The sequence below is a fragment of the Manis pentadactyla genome, chromosome 5, assembly GCF_030020395.1.
Source record: "Manis pentadactyla isolate mManPen7 chromosome 5, mManPen7.hap1, whole genome shotgun sequence".
NCBI classification, from domain to species: domain Eukaryota; kingdom Metazoa; phylum Chordata; class Mammalia; order Pholidota; family Manidae; genus Manis; species Manis pentadactyla.
The window spans coordinates 20,818,342-20,836,023 of record NC_080023.1 but is presented as its reverse complement, the minus strand read 5'-3'; the positions used below and the strand labels follow the sequence as shown (position 1 = coordinate 20,836,023).

Sequence of the window (17,682 nt, the reverse complement as noted above, 5' to 3'; positions counted from 1 at the left end):
CTTGACACCGAGGGAGGCTGCCTTGGCGCCTTTCCCTGTGACCTGGACCCGTGGTACCCTAGGAGGGGCCAGGGTTAGTTAGAACTCTGACAAAGAGGGAGTGAAAAGACTGGGGCATAACTAACTTATGGGTGGAAATTGTGCTTCTGGAGCAATGAGAACAAGAACACAGTGAGTGAGGCTTTGCCTTCCTTCCTCCCCCTCCACCGCCTGCCTCCATCCTTCTTGCTCACCTTATCCTGCCTCTGACAAGTCTGGTTTTCTTCCTGGCACGTCTCAGAGGTAGGGTAGCATTCCAAGATCACGGCGCTCACTCTAGCTGGCTGAGCCATTGTGGGCCAGTTGCTTGACCTCCCTGTGCCTCAGTTTCCTCGTCAGCACACTGTGGATGATGATAATGATAGCATGTACCTCACAAGGCCATTTGAGGGTTACATAAATTAATAGCTGTGAAAGGCTTAGAAAACTGCCTGGCACACGGCAAAGGCCATTATGAGGGTTAGTGAATGTGGTTCCCTGGTATTGTTAGCTCAGGCAGAAAACAATAGTAAGATAAAATACATTTTCTGATGATAAAATACTGCCCTTGAAAGGATTCTGAAATTCCTGGGGCCTCCGGAGAGAATAAAGATTCATCAGGAAAACAAGATGGCCTTGTGTCGGGACATGGCCTCGGAGCTAGTGACTTCATGTTCTAACTTAGAGTCTTGGCCTTGCTGCATGATCTCCCTGGGCATTAATTCTTTTATCAGCTAGAAAAGGAGAAAGAGGGGAAAGAAAACGTAAAAGACAGTAATAGTTCTATTTCACAGAACAAGGTTCCTAAAAAGACTGGAGGTCTGGACAATGTTAGGAGATGTTTTCAGTTGACACCGGATGATAGTGGCTTGTCTATCATCGTTACGGCTCCTGAGTGTCCGGGTGCTGTTGCTGGGTGACGGAGCGATAAGCCCTCTCAGGTTGTTTCCAATGAACACAAATTAATGTAAGTTGATCAACATCGGCCTTATTACTTCTCTGACCAAAAAGGAGAGGAGACAGCTTCCCTGTGGTTTGGACCTTGAAGATCTACATTTTCCTCACATTTCTTAGGAACATTACTTTTAAACCCCAGGATCAATCAAAGGGTTATTTCTCATTTGTGAAGACATTTGAAAAAGGAATAAAAATAAAGTTACATTTAGATATATGTAATTATTTTATTTATTTTCAAGACTACATTTTGCAGAACAGTTTTAGGTTTATGGCAAATTTGAAAGGGAAGTACAGTTTTCCCATAGACTCTCTGCCCTCATACATGCATAGCCTCCCCCATTATCAACATCCCCCCCGAGTGGCACATTTATTATAACTGATGAACCCACATTGAATCATCCAAAGTTCATAGTTTACCTTAGGGTTCACTCTTGGTGTTGTACATTCGGTGGGTTTGGACAAATACTTAGTGACATGTATCTATCATTATAGCATCATCCAGAGTATTTTCACTGCCCTAAAAATCCTCTATGTTCTACCTATTCATCCCTCCTCTTCTAACCCTGATCTTTTTATCATCTCCATAGTTTTGCCTTTTCCAGAATGTCATATACCTGGAACCATGTAGTATGTAGCCTTTGCAGATTGGTTTCTTCACTTAGTAATATGCATTTAAGTTTCCTCCATGTCTTTCTATGGCTTTATAGCTCATTTTTTATTAGTGCTAAATAATATTCTATTGTCCAGATGTACCATAGTTTATTCACTTACTGAAGGACATCTTGGTTGCTTCCAAGTTTGGGCAATTATTAATAAAACTACTATTAATACTCAGGTGTAGGTTTTTGTGTAGACATATGTTTTCAACTCCTTTGGGAAAATGCCAAGGAACAAAATTGCTGGATTGTATGATAACAGTGTGTTTAGTTTTGTAAGAAACTGCCAAATTATATTCCAAAGGGCCTGCCCCACTTTTCATTCCCACCAGCAATGAATTAGAGTTCCTGTTACTCCACATCCTTGTCAGCATTTGGTATTGTCAGTGCTCTGGATTTTGGCCATTCTAATAGGTGTGTAGTAATATCTTGTTGTTTTAACTCCCATTTTCCTGATCATACATGATGTGGAACATCTTTCATATGCTTGATTGCCATCTGTATATCTTCTTTGGTGAGGTGTTTGTTAAGGTCTTTGGTCCATTTTTTAGTTGGGTTGTTAGTTTTCTTATTGTTGAATCTTAAGAGTTCTTTGTACATTTTGGATAGCAATCCTTTTTAGATGTTTCCTTTGTAAATATTTTCTCCTAGTCTGGGGCTTGTTTCTCATTCTCTTGACAAAGTCTTCATAGAGCAGTTTTGAAGATCATGAAGTTCCATTTATCAATCATTTCTTTCATAGATTGTCCCTTTAGTGTTGTATCAAAGAAGTCACCACCATATATTTGGTTATGTATTTTAGAAGGTATTGGATTTAAAAAACAACAACAAATATGAAATTGGGGCTTCTCTGGACAATCTGAGATGAAGTGCAGGGGACAGTTGTTAATTACACTCACATAAGTCTGTATCACTTCCCAGGAAGCCCTGATTTCCATTTGTGGGCCCCATGGTCCCAAGCTAAAGCCACTCTGCTTTAAGCAGGGAACATGTGATCTAGCCTAAGCCAATCAATGGGCCCAGGACCCAACAAAAGTGATTGGTTGGGTGAATCAGTGAAGCCAGTGTGGGCAGAGTGAAGTCTGGGGCTCTTATGTAGGAACTGGGGACAAAGGCATTCTTTCTCTTCCTGAGAGACAGCGTAGTTTATGGATGTGAGAAATGGAGTTGCTGCAGCCAGTTTTGCTACCTGGAAGTTGGCCATCCTGAAAACAATCCACACACAGGAAAGAGCAGTTTTGAGAAGATGTTTAAAAAAAAAAACATTGAGGTCCTCTGGAATAAATCATCCTGAAAGCTATTCTCAATCTGAACTTCTAGGTTACGTGACCCAATAAATTTACTCTACAGTTGAGGTCTAGTCAGGAAAGGAGAAACCATGTTAGATATCTCAAAATATAGGGATATAATAAAAGAACCTGTTGCACAAGTGACTGATCAAAAGGACGATGCTGAGGTAATCTAGAGATTCACCGTTCCTGAGGACGACAGCAAAAGGGGGAGTGGGTGTCTATCAGAGCTTGGGATCTTGGGGTGGGAGGTGTCTGCTGAGACTGGTGCTGTCTCCTGGGGAAAACTTGTATTCAGACCCACGAAGTGCTTAGACTGTGGAGTGGGGGGCAAGATTTGATGGGTGCTCACACCGCCAAGGAGGTTGCTCTGATGCCCCAGAGCACATGGCCAGGTGGCTGAGGGGGCACGTGCAGCGGGTCCTCTGCTCCCGGCAGGCCATGGCTGACGGTAGGCTCCAGCTGCTTTACAGGGGCGTGCTGCAGGAGCTCTGGACGGCCCACTGTCTACTGCTGCCCGAGAGACACTACCTCCCAGTCTCCTTCTAGTGCCTCCTATCGGTAGAACCTCACAGGAAGCCAGCAGGCATGAGGGTCTGTGAAATGTGGCTTGCCAAGTACCATTACAGCATCACAAAGCCTAAGGGGGAGCTGAGAGATGACAAGTAAAGACTGGGCCTCTTTGAATTGGGCTTTGTTGCATCCTATTGATAGGCCTTATTTTCCTAACTACCATAATGAAAGCCTTACCCCACTTTTCCTTGGGCTTTATTCTGGAAACCATTTTGGTAATCTTATAATCTACTGCTTACTTTTAAATCCTCTATTGATGGTTGGAGTGTTCATCTTGCATTCCTTCTGATGTGAAGACTAAGCTCTGGGAGGCCAGATACCACACTTATTCCAAGCTGATCATTTCCCTTTTGGAAAACCTCTTAATGGATGGATCCATTGCAAGAAGAAAGTCTGAGGCTCCTTTTTGGGGTGAGGATTGGACTAGGATGTTTTTGGCAACAAGAAATAGAAACCCTGCCTTAACTGGTTTAAACAATGAGAAAATGAATTACCGCACATAACTGGGACTCCAACAGTAGAGGCAGCTTTGAGGAGGTGAACCCATCAGCTCCACTATGCCTTCAAGGACACAGATTCTTCCCATCTTTTCTCTCTATCTTGGTCTTCAGGTTATTTCATTGGATAACACCCCAACATGTTTATAATGGTTACCTCAGTTCCAACTATGTTGTCCAGACAAGTAATCTAGTAGAAGAAGAGCACAGTCTTTTTTATGTGTCTCTTTTCCAGTTTAGGGGTACCTCTGCCCCCTACTGGAGTTTCCATCACTGCCTAGAACCAGGTCATACGCCTACACCTAAATCCATCCCCAACAAGCAGACTGGGGACGCCATGGTCGGCTCAGAATTCACCCTGAGCTGGGGTATGGTGTCTATGGGTCTCTGTATCAGTCAGGGTTCAATCGGAATTGCAGAACCACTAAAAAGCAGTTCTCCGTTTAAATCAACAATCGGATTTGTTGCAGGGCTTTGACCTTCCGCAAATGTGAGAGCTGGTTAAACCCTCTCTACAGGCCTCTTGCCTTTGCATCTGATGCTGCAGCTTCAAAGACCACAGGAGAGGAAGTGGGGAAGGGAAGATGGGTGTAAAGGGGGAGAGAGTAAGCTGGACCCCCACAAGGATGGAGTGGAACCAGGTCATTTCTCATGGCCTTGATCTTGATGTCCTGTAGGAGAAGCTGGTGCTCTTTGTCACTGAGATCTGTGGCGTTGGAGACCAAAGGGGGATTCAGAAAAGGTGAATCAGTTGCGGGCCTGGCCACGAATCCTCAACAATGAGATGAGCTTGGTGACCCAACCTACCGAGATTGCATCTGCCTTCCAAATCTTAGGCGAAGATCTCCCTCATGGCCCAGCTGGGAACATGCAGGAAAGGGGGTTCTGGGAAACAAACTCCAGGCTAGCCCAGCTGACATCCCACAAAGCTACCACAGTAACCACTCCTGGGGAAGCGATCATAACAGCATTGAGGTGCTGTAAGCAAGTAAGAAGAGGGACACAGCTCTGGGGGAGGCAACCAAAAGTGTTCATGCTTTCTCAGCAGCCTCGTGCTGGTATCCCATGTCAGAAGCTGTGTGTGTGTAAGGTACACATGGAAGTGAAAAAGCACAGCGCTGCCTGTTCAAAGGCTGCCACTCTCTCTCTCTCTCTCTCCGGGCTTTGCAGGGCCCCGGCCCTGGCAGAAAACCCTAATGAAAAATAAACTCATGGCTTCAGCAGTTAGTGGAGCGCCTGCCCTACCTCTGAGTCACCACCACACTGTTTGTTCACTTCCCCTGCTTTGAACTCCCTCTTTCCACTTCCTGTTCTCATTCAGCAAGCACACATTGAGCACCTACTGTGTGCTGGATGCAGGGAATACAAGATGAAAAAGCAGTGAACTCATGTTCCCACTCCAGAGGGCAACCTCCTTCCTTTGCCCTAAATGCCCTCCCACACCCACCCCATCCTTTCCAGAAACCCTCCCAGATGTCTTCCCAAGCTCTCTGGCAGAACCCTACAGCCCCTTCACGGGTCTCCATGCGGCTGTAAGTGATTATCTACAAGTATGTGTGTATATTGCCATGTCACTTTTGTTTTTAATGAATGCTTTATTTTTGTTGGTCCTCTCTTCCCCCCAGAGTGCAGAGGAACTTCGAAGATCAGGTTTCTGATTCCTTTGCTGCTCATAACTACGTGCAATGTGAGGGGTGGCTGTGCTCAAAAGGGAGAAATCCAACCAGGGTTTCCAAAGACAGCAAGTAACATTTCCATGTGCCTTGGAAGATGCAAAAAGCATTTCCATTACACCCACTCTGTGTGGTCCTTGACACCCCAATTGCAATTGCTCCTATTTGTATCAGTCCTATTATTGCCTCATTCTATGGTGAGCAAATGAAGGTTTAGGGTGGTTGTACGACTTATCTAAGGGCTCATCTGGAAAGTTGCAGAAGCAGAGCTCTAGCTCACACTCCTGCCTCTAGGGCCCAACTCAGATTCATGGTTCCACTGAACTCAGGGGGTGGAGGTTGAGTGGAATGCATTGCTACCCATTCACTGGCAGCTTATTCTGTGGTGGGCACTTGGTTAAGGCTTTCTATACCTTTCTGGTAGGTGTTACTACTATCTCTACTTTTAGTGGGGAAACTGAGGCTTAAGGAATTTAACTTGTAAGGGGCAGAGCTAGAGCTCAAATCTATGTCTTTTTAATACCAAAATACATATTTTTAACTGCTCTGCCATCCTACCATAACTGTGATCTAAAATGATGTGTGAGTGAACTTCTAGAATTAACTTTTCCACCCCTAAGTAACTGGGCCCTGGAGTTAGACCACCAGGATTTAAACTTGAGCTCTGTGGCCTTGGGCAAGATATTCTATCTCTCTGAGCCTATTTCTTCTTCTGTACAATGAAGATAAAGCAAACAAAGAAATAGTACTAAACTCGGATTCTTGTTTGAGGATTAAATGAAAGAAACAAATATATACGTGCATGCTTTCTACAATGCCTGGCATGAGGCAAGTGAACAATAAATGTTAATTTTAATTATTACAAGAGCAATATTTACTATTATTGGCTTCATCCAATCAGTCTGGCCAACAGCTTCCCTAGCAAAGGCATCTTTGTCAGGACACTGTTAGCACTAAAAGGCCTGAATTCCGGGGAGCCTTGGATTCCCCAGCAGCTAGTGCCAGAACCATCCCTGCAGCTGCTCAGGAAAGCCTGTGCGTGCAGCCGGGCTATGAAACCCAGGCCTTATTGATGTCCTGCCTTGGCCGGCCCCAGTCAGCTGCTCCACACATGTCCCATAAATGGGAGTCATTAGCGGTGAGCCCCGTAAACACTCCCTCCTAACCATGCTGGGCTGCGTGTGCTGGCTGTGTGGCAACCACTCTATCAAGCCCATCAGCCCAGATATTAAACAGCTATCAGTGTGCATACAAACCAGCATGCCCTAAACAGAGCTTTCCAGGGGCCAAAAGGGGATGGCTTCTCTTGGCTGCTTGAACAAAGTTTGCTTTCACTCATCAACCTGTACAGGACCAGTCAGTTCGGATGAATAATCACAGGGTTCTGGCTCAGATGTCTCCACCAGGACATTTCAAAGTGATGACCTCCTTTGCATTTAATACAACTTCACTAGCTTCCCTATATGCAAGCTAATCGAGGGAGCAGATGGGCTGCAAAGGGGTGACAGCCTTGCCTATGCAAAGCAGAAACAGTTCCATTGCAAGGACATACAAATGCATTGTACATTCAAGTGGCTGACCAGGAAAGCTTGAGATGTTGGGAAGTGAGTCAAACACAATCTCACTCTTCTCAGTGTTCTAGTGCAGCCTGGGATATGCAAAGAGCCACAGCATGCACAAAGCTTATGCTAAATGGGGCTGGAGGAAGGGACAGTGCAAGCATGAGGAAACTGGGAGTCTCAGTGAGAGAAGTGCAAGGTGGGTGGATCAGAGAACTGAAGGTTAGTAACCCTGATGCCACCATGCTGACCAGATTTTTCCTATGAAGGCAGAATTAGATGCATTTATAAAGTGACTCCTTAGGTGCAGTTATGGTAGCAGGAGTTCTGAAGAGCAGGTAAATTCATCTCTCCCAGCCTCCGTTTCTCCATTTGCAAAATGGAGATAAATATAGAAGGTCACGTCAGGGGAAGCAGGGTATGAGTGGGTGGTGGCTGTACATGGAGCTGGAGCAAAAAAAGACAGTTACTGTCCCAGCCTCCCCTTAGTGCCCATAGGCTGTTTCAGGGGAAAAAGCCCCAAGTGTGCAGTGCGGTGAGGGCCCTGGGGGGAAACCGCGGCTTAGCAAGAAACTGGTCCAGAGCTTGGGGCCAACTCCCAGTTACTCCCCGGCCCTCTGCCAAAGGGAGTGGAAAGGAGAGGGGGAATCTGGAGGTCAGAGGGGCAGAAAGAGGAAGAGGAAGAGAGAGGGGGCGAGGAGAAGGTGGGACAAAGAGGAGACAACTGGCCAGACGGGTAGAGGGAGAGCCAGGGAGCAGCCAGGCTGACAGGGGGTCCTTGAGTGCAGGCCAGCCCCTGAGGGAGGGATAGGAGGCGCTGCTGTTCTCCCAGGCTCACAGGAGACGTGAGGCTTTTTTCTGTCACTTACGGGGCCAGTGCTGGGTAACCAGCCCCGTGGGAACATCCCAGAACCCCAGGCAGACACCACTAGTTAGGCTGGGTCTCTGTCCCCAAGAGCTGGTTATTGGATTAGGAAGGAATAGGGGCATGGCAGCCATCAGGGGACAGCGTGTACCCCAGGATTTCAAGGGCTGGAGAAGGCCCTCCATTCCCACCCTTTCTGCCCATTCTCCACGTCTTCAGTTCACCAGGGGAACAAAATGGTGTTTTTCTATCTCAGGCCTTTGTCAAAATATACCTTCCTGCCTCTTCTCAATCTCTTCTTGAGAGTTCTTTCTGGTGGGTGAATGAGGGAAATGAAGTGCAGAGCATCCCGGAGGGAAGCAGGTGTTACAGGAGATAAATAAGGATGGGGCGGGGGGTGGGCACCATCACTATTTTACCAACTTTGGGGCCAAGAGGGCTAATGACAGAGAGGACAGACATACAGTCATAGATAGACTCAGATACTGGGGACAGGCTGGTCCCAGTATCAGGGAACAGATCAGTAACCAGCTGAGGCACAGGGTGCTGCCCTGAGCACCGCCATAGAGCCCCCCCGCCCCCCCATGCCAGGGTGCCCCCTGGCTAGCCCTGGGAGCTGCAGCCCTGAGCCTCAGGAGCCCAGTCCTCCTGCTCCTTCCTCCCCCTGCCCATATTCAGAAAGCTTCCTAGTCTGACAGTGACCCAAAGCAGAACGATGTCTCTCTCTGCAGAAGGAACTCCTTACACGGTCTGCATCCCTTTAACAACTATCTGCCTTTCTCAGCCCAGATGACACCCTCCAGCTTGCCCTGAGAACCTTCTTTGCAAATTATCAACAACAGGTATCACAGTTTCTTGTTTTCCCATCTCCCACTCCCCTTATGTTTCAGGCCCCTGAAATGTATCTAAAAGGATCTGTGGCTCTTCCTGAGCCTTTATTATTCTGCTCTCTCTGCCTGCCCTGCTGCCCTCATGCTGTGTTAAATGCTAATAACTTCAGAAACAAATTTAAGAGGTCTTGAGGAAGTGCTAGGCTGTCATCTCCTGAAACTGCACGTGGAATTTCCGCCCCCGCAGAACCTCCAACCTGCAAACCCCTGATATTTCTAAAGTTTGCTTCATCCCCTCATTACACCGCTCCATCCTCTGGCTGTATGTTTTGTTTATTATGCCTTTAAATTACATAACCCCCTAAGAAAGGAAAAGAAAGTTCAACAGGGAGAACAAAGAAAGTTGAGGCCTTTTAAAGTACTTATGGAGGCTTTTCATGAACTTTACAAACAGAGTAAAAAAACAAGTGTGAAAGGATTTTTCAAGGAAGGAACATGCTTTTGCAATTTGCTGGAAGTTTTCCCTTGTGTTCCAGAAAAGCAGCCTCCCCATTACTCACCAGGGAGGCACGCAGGCCAGGGAGGAAGGGGGCTCAGCGAATAAAAACAGACCGTCCCCCTGTCCATGTGCAAATAGCACTTAATAATCAAATTGAAAAACACAAATGAAATCAAAACGTTTTCCAAATGGGCTGCAGTCCTCAGGCCAGACTTCATGGGGCCGTGGCCTGCAAATTTGTATCTTTGCCTTAACTGGGCTCCAGGCAAAGCGGCTGTGGGGGATGCCAGATTCTGGTGTCAATGGGAGGGTAGGACACAGCCACTGGAGGCAGGGAGGCCAGCTGCCTTGTTATCTAGCCTCTCCTGTTATCTCTTCTCCAGGGTATCACCCATGACCTGGCTCTCAGTCTATAAACCTGCTCAGACCTCCTCCAAAGGGGAGGACCTTCGCTTGACCCATATCTGCACTGAGTTACGCACTACTTCACTCACTTAGCAGACAGACTCACTATCGTTTCTCCAATCTTAAAGCAAAAACAGAAAAGCCCTTAAAAGCCAAAAACTTCTCTTGACCTCACTTCGCCTTTGGCTGTGACCCCATCTCTCTGCTCCCGTTTCAGTTGTGTAGCTGATGGTATTCAATTACTCCCTTCCTAATTTCTCCTGCACCCCAGCTGGTCGGGATTTTGCCCACTGCACCTACCAAAGCTGCCCTACTATGACCAAGGTCAGCCTTGGGAGGATAAACTCAAGTCTCAGGCATAATCTCTGACCTCCAGCAAGAGGACAAGCACATCCTCCTGGAGACCCTGTCCTCACTGGGCTTCACCCTACTGCTTTCTTTGGGTGCTCCTCCTTGGTGCTGGCCAGTCCTTCAGAATAGCCTTGGCTGGCCCCTCGTTTTCTCCTGACCTCTTGCCTTGGAGAACCCCAATGCACACTCCTGGAAATTTCTCTTTACACTTATTCCCTTGGTGATTTCGTTAGTCTTGTGGCTTTGGAATCGCTAAATGTACTAATGGCTCCCAAATTTTGATCTCCTTTCCTAGCTTCTCCACTGAACTTCCTGACTTGTGTACCCAATGGTCTACTCAACATGTCCACTTGGATGTCAAATAGACATTTCAAACTTAACAAGTTGAAAACTGGGTCAACCCCAAAGTCTTTACAATGACCCTACACACTATACCTTCCATTAAACTTTCTCACCTCCCTCTAGCCACACTTGGCCCTTGCCATTCCTTGAAAAGGCTGGGCATGGTCCCCCTCTGAGGGCTTCACACTGTCTGATCCCTCTCCTTGAAGGGTCTTCCTCCAGATATCCACATAGCTAACTTTACTTTTATTTTTTCCCAAACCAGGAACTAATCCAATGCATTGTTGTGGCTGAGTGTCTTTAGTCTTAAAAGCTAAAACTTCCCCACCATGATCTCTGTTGGTAGCATTTGACACTCCTTCCTGTTACCTTCAGCTCTCTGCTGGTCCCCTGACTATGCCATTCATAGCACCTTCTTTTTTGTTTGTTTGTTTTTTATTAAATAGGTGTCATTGATATATAATCTTATGCTCAGGTTTCCATGAGCAACACTGTGGTTACTACACTCCCCCTATTATCAAGTCCCCACCACATACCCCATTACAGTCACTGTCCATCAGCATAGTAAGATGTCATAGCACCTTCTTAGCCAGCCTCCTTTGGGGTTGTTTATCCTTCCTCACTCATGGGGCCACTTGAAATGTCTTTTTCCCCAATGGGTTGTCCCCTGCTACCATCTCTCTTCACTATATACAAATGTATTTTCTCGCACTTCTTTGTGCAAATAGTCACAAATTTATAGCTCAAACTACCTGCTAGAATCTCCAGGTGGATGCTATTCATTCTTCCCTTCTCTTTCTCTCCTAACCTTTGTCTCCAGAACCAGCTATGTGACAGGCATTGCAGATGAAGTCAAGAGCAAGACAGATGTATCGCCTGGCCTAACAGAGTGCACTGTCCATCAGGAAAGAGACTACAAGGAGGCAGACTAGAGAGTGGGCAGGGGCAATGCCTGCGAGGTACAGCAGGTCACACTGAGGACTTTGGCCTCTCGCTAAGAGGACTAAGAAGCCTATGATCAGGTCTGGTCAGTTTGCCTTCAAAGCAAGACTACAGTCAGATGTACACACCCTAGTATAAGCAGGTAAGAGTTGATAATGCCATCTCAAAATCAGCCCAGCCTAAAGTGGTAATTATCTTTTCCTAAAACCCGCTCTAGTTTTTCATAGCCAACAAGCCAGTTATCTAGGCCTGGAGCCGCTGGCTTGGCTCAAGGCCTCATGATGGCTGCACCTGTATCCTTGGTGATCCATCTCCCTCTCCTTCATCTTCACTATGGACAGGATGGGCTTCTCTTCTCTTCTTGCTCCCCGGCCCCCAACTTTCAGAGTTGTTTCCTCCAAGACTGAGAGAGTTACACACTGTTTAATGTAACTTAAGAAGCACCTCTATGCCACAAGTAGGTGCTGAAACTCTGCTCACTGATTTACTTTTATACGTGGAGACATACGTGGAATGTTTTTCAGACCTTCCAATATCAGAACAGATGTCCATCTTAACTTTTTATTTCTCCTCTTCAACCTGCAAGACCCCAAGTTCCTTCTGACCCCCATCCAGCAGCCGGACTGGTGCAGCAGAGAGTGACTGACCCCAGGGAGGGGCATGCTGTGATGGCGAGGGGAAGTGTGGGAAGAGGAAATGAAAAACTCAAGGAGCTAGGAAGGAATTGAGATAGGATCCAAGCAGGAGCTTCTCGGGAACTCTGCTGGCTGAAGGGTGGCTGTGGAGTTGTCCTGAAGGGGAGATGAGGTTGCCACCCCAAAATATGTCTCTTTGGCATAAGGATTATTTTAAGCTGATTATTTTTCAAAAAAAGCAGATACAGGAGAAGCTCTGATAGTGGAGTATGAATTAACCTTTTGTCAGAGATGTGTACATGTATAAGGGAAATCTTTTTTAAGGGTATCTCCTTTCCTGAACAAAGAAAAGGATAATTCTAAATCTCTAGAAACTTATCAATGGAGAAAACATGGACTTATATCTACATAACCATGCTCTTGTTATTATAACTAGCTCACCCCAATATCTTCTTTTGTCTTTAGTTAGAAATGGTATTTAAGGTGGTGGCTTGGCCATTGCAGGAGTTACTCAGTTTTCCTGGATCTCTATGTATACAGAAGATTTAATATTAAACTTGTTTTTATTTTTTCTTCTTCTTAATCTGTCTTTTTTTTACAGGGTTGTCTTGGCCAAGCACCTAGAAGTGCAGAAGGAAAAGTAGTTTCCCTCCCCCTAGTTCCAATATTTTAGAGGTTACTATGACATGGGGAGAGTTGAGCTGTCCAAGTAGTCCACTTGAGACTCCTCAGCACACTCCAGACTCGAAGTGGGCTAGACTATAATACTTGAACTTTATTAGGAGGTGAGTGAACTTTCTTCACAGGTATAAGCACCCATGTGTGCATGTGCTTCCCTGGTTACTGGAGGGACCACCCCCCAACTGTTCCCCCCTCACATATGTGAGCCTATACCTGGATTCCTCCAGTATGGAGGACAAAAGTCAGTAAAGGAATGAATGGATATGCAACATAAATCCTGTGCATAATGATATGTTGGACATATCATTATCTCAGGCAGGTGAGATGCTTTCTCCTTTCTGACAGTCCAAATCATAGGCAAAGAAAAAGCCAAGATTACACACTAGGATATCTGGGAAGGAAAGACTGAGCTGAGAGGGTGGGAGAAGAGCCAGGGAAAGGGGGAAATGGAGGGTGGCTGGGGAGCTAAGACATATCTTTTAGGTTTCCCATGACTCTCCTGTAATTACTAAATTATTTGCCTGTAGGAGAGTGGCTCTTCAAAGAGCTGAGAAAACGCTTTTTAATTCTGAAATGGGAGTTCATTCCAACTCTAAAACTCACTCTGTTCCCCAGGTTCTCAGCCTTGGGCTCAAGTAGAAAGGTATGAGTTGGCCAGGTTGAAAATACAAAGGAAAGTTCAGCTGGCTTGAGCCTTCCCATCAGGGCTGTGTAGGTAGATGTGTAACAGGGTCAAAAGGGTTGCATTTCAGAGTGGTTAAACATGGTGAGTCACTTCATCAGAGACTTCCAAGGACATAAGGACCCTGTGGCAGCCCGAAAGTACTTCTAAGTTTGGATCACTGTGTTGGATCTTTCCCTGGAGCAAATGGACAATAAAAGTCAACACTGACTAATACTCCTTGAGTTCCAACAGAGGTTGGGCTTGAAGAGCCCAGAGGCAATCCCTAAAATAGTTGTTCTTACATATTTATGGAGCTCCAACATTGGGCTAGGCATGTTATCTGGAGGAAAAAGATAAACAAGGTAAGCTTCCTTTTTACTGAATTATAGTTTAGTAAAGCAGGAATACAGTGTGATTCAATGAAGGAAGAACTGTAAGAAAGCATAGTATGTGGGCTGAGGGAGTGCAGAGGAGGGCATGGCCTCCTCTCCTTGATTAGATCATGAGAGGGACTTTTGAAATGGTTCTTTGTGGATCAATAGGAGTTTTTCAAAAAGAGGGATCAAAGATACCTATGGGCTGAGTCTCCAGCCAAAAAGAACATGTAACATAAAAAGACATGGGCAGAAAAATAGATACTACACCAGTGTTCAAAGTGGCATTATCCACAACAGCCAAAAGATGGAAACAACCCAGCTGTTCATTGACAGTTGAAGGGATAAACAAAATATGGCCTCTACATGCAATGGAATATTATCTAACTTTAACAAGGCATGAAATTTTGACATATGTTACAACATGGATGCACCCTGAAGACATTATGCCATGTGATAAAATAAAAGACACAAAATAACAAACATTGCATGATTCTATTAATATAAGATACCTAGAATAGCCAAATTCATAGTAACAGAAAGTAGAATGGTGGTGGTTACCAGGATCCTGGGAAAGGAGAAATGGGAAGTTAGTGCTTAATGGGGACAAAGTTTCAGCTGGAGATGATGAAAAGTTTAAGAGATGGAAAGTGGTGATGGTTGCAGAACAATGTGAATATACTTAATGTCACAGAAATGCACAGCTAAAAATGGCTAAAATTATAAGTTTTATGTTATATAGATCCTATCACAATTTTTAAAAATTAAGGAAAACATTCTATGAGGACAATATCACTCTAATACCAAAACCAAAGACAACACAAAAGAGAAAATTACAGACTAATATCCCTTATGAACATAGATGCAAAAATACTAAAAAAAAATTAGCAAATCAAATTAAAAAATACAAATAGATCATCCATCATGATCAAGTAGGATTTATTCCAAGTATGCAAGGATGGTACAATATTCAAAAATCCATCAACATCATACATCACATCAACAAAAAGGACAAAAACCACATGATCATCTCCACAGATACAGAAAAAGCATTCGACAAAATCCAACATCCATTCATGATAAAAACTTTCAACAAAATGGGTATAAGGGCAAGTTCCTCAACATAATAAAGGCCATATATGACAAACCCACAGCCAACATCATACTTAACAGTGAGAAGGTGAAAGCTTTTCCTTTAAGATCGGGAACAAGACAAGGATGCCCACTGACCTCACTTTTATTTAACATAGTTCTGGAGGTCCTAGCCATGGCAATCAGACAACACAAAGAAAATAAAAGGCATCCAAATTGGTAAGGAAGAAGTTAAACTGTCCCTGTTTGAAGATTATATGATATTATACATAGAAAACCCTAAAGAATCCACCCCAAAACTACTAGATCTAATAACTGAATTCAGCAGTGTTGCAGGATACAAAATTAATACACTGAAATCTGTGGCATTCCTATATATAATGATGAACTAGCAGAAAGAGAAATCAAGTAAACAATTCCATTCACAATTGCATCAAAAAGAATAAAATACCTAGGAATAAACCTAGCCAATGAGGTGAAAGATCTATACCCTGAAAACTACAAGATGCTCATGAGAGAAATTAAAGAAGACACCAATAACTGGAAACACATCCCATGCTCATGGATAGGAAGAATTAATATTGTCAAAATGGCCATCCTGCCTAAAGTAATCTACATATTCAATGCAATCCCTATCAAAATATCAATGGCACTCTTCAATGAACTAGAACAAACAGTTCTAAAATTCATATGGAACCACAGAAGACCCTGAATAGCCAAAGCAATCCTGATAAGGAAGAATAAACCAGGGGGATTACACTCCTTGACTTCAAGCTCTACTACAAAGTCACAGTAATCAAGACAATTTGGTACTGGCACAAGAACAGACCCATAGACCAGTGGAATAGAATAGAGAGCCCAGATATAAACCCAAGCATATATGGTCAATTAATTCATGATAAAGGAGCCATATATATACAATGGGGAAATGACAGCCTCTTCAACAACTGTTGTTGGCAAAATGGACAGCTACATGCAAGAGAATGAAACTAGATTAATGTCTAACTCCATACACAAAAGTAAACTTAAAATGGATCAAAGACCTGAATGTAAGTCATGAAACCATAAAACTCTTAGAAGGAGATGTAGGCAAAAATTTCTTGAATATGAAGATGAGCAACTTTTTCCTGAAAGCATCTCCTCAGGCAAGGGAAACAAAATAAAAAATGAACAAATGGGACTACATCATGCTAAAAAGCTTCTGTACAGCAAAGATATCATCAGTAGAACAAAAAGGCATCCTACAGTATGAGAGAATATATTTGTAAATGACATATCCGACAAGCGGTTAACATCCAAAATATGTAAAGAACTCACATGCCTCAACACCCAAAAAGCAAATAACCCTATTAAAAAATGGGTGGAGGATATGAACAGACAATTCTCAAAGAAGAAATTCAGATGGCCAACAGACACATGAAAAGATGCTCCACATCACTAATTATCAGAGAAATGCAAATTAAAACCACAATGAGATATCATCTCACACCAGTTAAGATGGCCAGCATTGAATAGACTAGGAACAAATGCTGGTGAGGATGTGGAGAAAGGGGAACCCTCCTATACTGCTGGTGGGAATGTAAACTAGTTCAACCATTGTGGAAAGCAATATGGAGGTTCCTCAAAAAACTAAAAATAGAAATCCCATTTGACCCAGGAATTCCACTCCGAGGAATTTACCCAAAGAAAACAAGTTCTCAGATTCAAAAAGACATATGCATCCCTATGTTTATTGCAGCAATAATTACAATGGCCAAGATATGGAAGCAACCTAAGTGTCCATCAGTAGATGAATGGATAAAGAAGAGGTGGTACATATACACAGTGGAATACTATTTAGCCATGAAAAGAAAACAAATCCTACCATTTGCAACAATATGGATGGAGCTAGAGGGTATTAAGCTCAGGGAAATAAGCCAGGCAGAGAAAGACAAATACTAAATGATTTCCCTCATTTGTGGAGTGTAACAACAAAGCAAAACTGAAGGAACAAAATAGCAGCAGACTCACAGACTCCAAGAAGGGACTAATGGTTATCAAAGAGGAGGGATGGGGGAGGGCAGGTGGGGAGGGAGGGAGAAGGGGATTGAGGGGGTATTATGATTAGTACACATGGTGTGTGTGAGGGTCATGGGGAAGACAGTGTAGCACAGAGAAGACAAGTAGTGGCTCTATGGCCTCTTACTACACTGATGGACAGTGACTTCAGTGGGGCATGGGGGGGACTTGATAATATGGGTGAATGTAGTAACCACAATGTTTTTCATGTGAAACCTTCATAAGAGTGTATATCAATGATACCTTAATAAAAAAAATTTAAGGAAAAATGTTTCAGAGAAAGGAATGATTGTGGTATATTTGGAGAAAGGTGAATACATAGGTATGGACAAAACTTCATGTGTGGGTCAGACTGACAAGCTAAACTTAGTCCAGGTAATGAAAAGGAAGTGAAGCTTTAACTTAGGGGAATGAAAAGTTAGTAGAGGTTTGGAGCAGGAAAGTACTGGGGCGTTTTAGGAAAGGTTTAGGCTTCAGAGAAGAAAGACTAGAAGTGAAAGGCTAAGAGGACTACTGCAGAGCCCATGTAAGAGCGGATGAGAGCTGAACTTGCCATGGAGGTGAAGAGGAGGTGAAAGCTTCCAGAGAGGAAGGGAATCAGCAGGAATGGATGTCTACAGAACTGAGTGTGACCTTGAGGAATGGGCATTCGAGGCTTCCAGATCAGGGATCTCAGGAAGAAGAGTGTGTGTTATGGGAAAGAACACAAATTTGATTTGATA

At 44.2% G+C, this 17,682-nt stretch overlaps 2 long non-coding RNA genes across 4 annotated transcripts in view; one reads left to right on the top strand and one right to left on the bottom strand.

The window, feature by feature from the left end:
- The window catches only part of LOC118920119 (uncharacterized), a 48,531-nt gene that overhangs the window by 17,094 nt on the left and 13,755 nt on the right, over window positions 1-17,682 (bottom strand). The window lies entirely within an intron of this gene.
- LOC130683773 (uncharacterized) overlaps window positions 8,834-17,682 on the top strand; it is a 32,176-nt gene continuing 23,327 nt past the window's right edge. For both annotated transcript variants that reach the window (XR_008997708.1, XR_008997706.1), the window contains exon 1: window positions 8,834-8,929. This is a non-coding gene — a long non-coding RNA (uncharacterized LOC130683773). The remainder of the gene's footprint in view (window positions 8,930-17,682) is intronic.